The sequence below is a fragment of the Pinus tabuliformis genome, chromosome 3_2 (genome assembly GCF_031772625.1).
Source record: "Pinus tabuliformis cultivar Carrire ecotype Pingquan chromosome 3_2, CPIR1, whole genome shotgun sequence".
In the NCBI taxonomy this organism is placed as follows: Eukaryota; Viridiplantae; Streptophyta; class Pinopsida; order Pinales; family Pinaceae; genus Pinus; species Pinus tabuliformis.
This window is the reverse complement of record NC_142302.1, coordinates 69,989,498-69,993,939: the sequence shown is the minus strand read 5'-3', so window position 1 is coordinate 69,993,939 and position 4,442 is coordinate 69,989,498.

Here is a 4,442-nt window from a genome sequence, read left to right as displayed (position 1 = left end):
TTTTAGGTTTTGCACTCTAAAAGGGATTTGCACATCAAAAGATTTGATCCCTCTAGGTTCTTGCTATGTTCATCTTTAAGATGGATCTATCTCAGTTTTAAAAATAATGACAACATTTGTATTGATTTCAAAATGTGTGTCGGTTCAAGTTTTACACCATGGGTTACAATTCCAATTTTTCATATACTTCACTTAGTAACCTCTATTGAGGGAAGATAAACTTATAGACAAACTAGGGGTCTTTGGAGGTGAAAACCTTCCAAAAGGACCCCAAAATAAAGCAAAATATGCAAAACATCCAACCTATTTGAGGATAAAATCCTCCATTACATTTTACTTGCCCACAAATTCATTCATATATGGGCAATTATTTATTGTTGTGCAACTTGAGCTAGCAAAATCATTCATGTTCATTGGAAATGAAACTTAAGAAACAAAGGTCATCCACCTTTAATTAGCCAAACTTCAACCTGCAATTTCTTTTCATTGGCACATCTATTTGTTTCTTTATTTTTATCATGTAAAATATGGAAATAGTTAATTGAGGGGATTTCATTTACCACTTTTATGATGTGATTTAATAGGTTTTCCAATATCTTATCCCTAAGAGAGGATCTTTTTACCAAGTGCTGAAAAATTTGAAGGGAATCCCCCAACACACTAAGAGAAGGAACATTGTTTTCTCTAGCTATAAGGAGGTTTTGTAGAAAACCATAGGTCCCCGAGAGACAATATTTCTACCACATGCTAATATTTTTGAAGAGAATCCCCCAAAACACTAAGAGAAGGAACATTGTTTTTTTTAGCTATAAGGAAGTTTTGTAGAATACCATAGGCTTCTGCTTGATTACTTGTCATATTTCCTCATCCCCATGAGTACTTCAATACTTTAGTTTCCATTGAAACTATAGAGTATCCCTCCCCTCCTACAACTCCTATTATAAAATATTTTTTTAATATTATATAATAGAAGAATTATTAATTCACCAATTTGGCACATATTGCAGATCAAGAGCATACTAATATGTTCCGGCAGGCATGGAAAAATACCATCACACTGAATATCCCACCATGCTGGCAGGTCAATTTGCAAAACTGTATTATAGCACTGATGGAATCGCATGTTCAGATTACCGCGTGGGAGGATGAACTAAACTGGTCACACTCAATAAATGGGAAATATTCCCCCAAACTCCGATACCTGCATATTAATGTTGAATACAGACCCCTTACTATGAAATGGTGGTGGGTTGTTTTATGGAAGCTGAAGGCGACCCCTCGAGAAAAACTATTCATGTGTTGCATCCTACAGAATAAGGTTCCTACAACAGACAACCTACTTAAACGCACATTTCATGGCCTGACTTGGTGCGTATTATGCAAGAAGGAAATGGAAACATGTGATCACTTATTCCTCAAATGCACAACCACTACTTCCATTTGGACCGAGGTAACTGCACGATTACAGATTCAAAACAATTGGATGGGATAGGATTTTCGGGTGGCATGGCACTGGTGGTGGTCTACTACTCATACACGCAAGTGTCAGAACCTACCTGTTATGGTTTCTTGGTGTATCTGGTTACAACGGAATAAGATAATATTCACAGACACTACACTATGTTGGGCCAATATCATTGCTTTACTCATTATTGATTATCTAAGTTTACCAGATGAAACCCGAGATTCACCCACTCGCAACATTATTGCTGAAAACATTGATTATGATATTCCATGGGCTTATTTTGATGGATCAACACAACAATATGGACGTGGGGGATGAATACTCCTTCGTATCAATGACACACACTCCTTCAGGATTCAAATGGGACTGGGGGTTGGGACAAATAATTTTGCAGAACTAATATCTCTCTGGCATTTATTATATTTTTCTCTTATCAAAGGATGTGGAAATTTGTAGATTTTTGGTGACTCACAGATCATTATTAAATGGTTTAATCAACAATCTGTTTGTCACACAAACACACTACAACACATATTGGATGATGCTTTGAGTCTGAGAACACATTTTGACATATCTTCTTGTCATCATATATACAGGGAACACAACCAAGTTTCTGATAAGCTATCCAAGGAAGCCACGCACTTGCCAAGGGGGGTCTGGTTGATCCATGAACTACAGGATATGGACTCGTATAACTATTACCACCGCCCATTCATGGATGGGCAATTTTGATGGGGCCAGGGGCCTTGATTTTTTAGTATATTATGGCACAATTTTGTTGTAAATATTTGAATTATAGCATATTTATGTATTTATATGATTGAACTTTCATACATAATTATTCATAGCAGTCTCCCTTAGATGGGATCGACATATATTTTTGAGACAACAACAAAGATAGTGGTCAGACCACTGATAACTCATATGCAACCTAGCATTGTCAGCATGTAATTTTCTATATTAATGTAAATTATGATTTTTCCATGGGAAAAAAGAAGAATTATTAATTATTAATATAATTAATTAATATTCTAATGAATCATTGACAATTATGAATATATTATAAATAGTTACTTAATATTATTAATATAATTTCAACATGGCTAACAAATATTTTTGTGTGGAAAGGCGCATGGAAAGGCACATTCTACAGCATAGTATGACCCTTCCTCAAAAAATAATAAAAATAATTTTCATTAATGTTGGGCAAAACATTAGCTTGAATCTTAAATTATATATAACTTAAATCTTTAGATTATATATAACATTTTAATTTTATTAATGGACTAAGATTAATTATTAAAATATAACTATGTATTATTATATAATTTGAATGGATAATAAATTATCTCATGCATTTAATAGTTCCTTTCTCATATAGGTGAATTTGAATGGATCTTAAATTTACCTTTAACAAAAAAAAAATTACCTCATTAAAATACCAAATTACGTAAAATTTTAAACATCTTTACTCTTTACTAAAGTCAATACCATTTAAATCAAAGGAAAAAAGGTTAATTCAACACACATAATAAAAATCTTGCTCCAAAAGCTTTTAATATTTATTTTAATTAAATATTTGTAAAATGAACCTTTAAAAGGAAAAACCATATCCTATGGATATATTTTTTTTGTACGTTGGGTTGGACTCTTCTATTTTATTTCAAAAAGCAGACAGGAATACATACACATCCAACAAGTGTTAGATACCTCAACCCGCCCACTAGGAAACCGGATTTGTTGGCCATCTAAGTGCGTGATAAGCCATCCAAAATTAAAATGTCTTCAAAATGTCAAGAAGTGAAATATAGGTCTGAATGTCTTTAGCGGTCCTAATATCTAGATAACTACAATAGAAAGGAACTTTTGGAGAAACTAAACTAAACATAACACAAATTTTTCCAGACAGAACAACCATGCTAGTTTGACCATTACTTGTCTGAGGAGTCCACAGGTGTTGGATCTCTGCCACCAGAGAACGACAACTTAGTATGTGGAAGACACAGGTGTTGGATCTCTAGCACTAGAGACTGACAACTTAGTCTGTGGAAGACACGGGATATGCTTCTTGATCCAGCTGAGAAAAAAATTCTAGAGTTGGATTTGTAGGAGTCTGATTTACTGTGTAATTAGCACAGTTAATTGCTTCTGCCCAAAAATTAAGACTAAGTCCGTTAGATTTAAGCATAAAATTAGCCATTTCCTTTAAGGTGTGATTCTTCCTTTCAGCTACACCATTTTGCTGTGGAGTATATGGAACAGTATGTTGCAATTGAATTCCATGCTCAATGCAAAAGTTGATGAATTTGTTGTTAACATATTCTCTGCCTTTATCATATCTTAGCTTAAGAATTTGATGTCCAGATTGTTTCTCAACAAAGACCTTAAAGGCCAAGAACATGTTAAATACTTTACTCTTGAGTTTTAAGAAGTATACCCAAGTGCGTCTAGAGAAATCATCAATGAAAGTTAAGAAATATTTGTAGCCAAAGAATGAACAACTGGAAGTGGACCACATAAATCACTATGCACAAGCTGTAAAGGGGTTGAGGTGTGCAAAGAGGCATGTTTTTCAAAACCATCCCGTTGATGTTTTCCAAGTGCACATCTGAAACAAACAACATCTCTGCAAGATACCATAGGAAGACCTGTCACCATATTTTCTTTACATGGATTTTGAAGGGAGAAATAGTTTAAGTGACCAAATCGCTCATGCCATAGTTTGCTCACTTCATCATTATGAGCAACAAATACCAAGGGAAGAGTTGATGACCTAAAGTTTTTAAACTTATACAACCTTGTAGAATCATCAACAATGCCAGTAGCTAAAATCTATCTAGGATCTCTTAGGTCCTTAATTACAACATCATGAGGTGAAAATTCAATGGTTTTACTGTCACCTGAATGAGTTATCAGATATACAGATATAAAGTTGCAGGATAAGGTAGAAACACATAAGATATCATTAAATTGACCA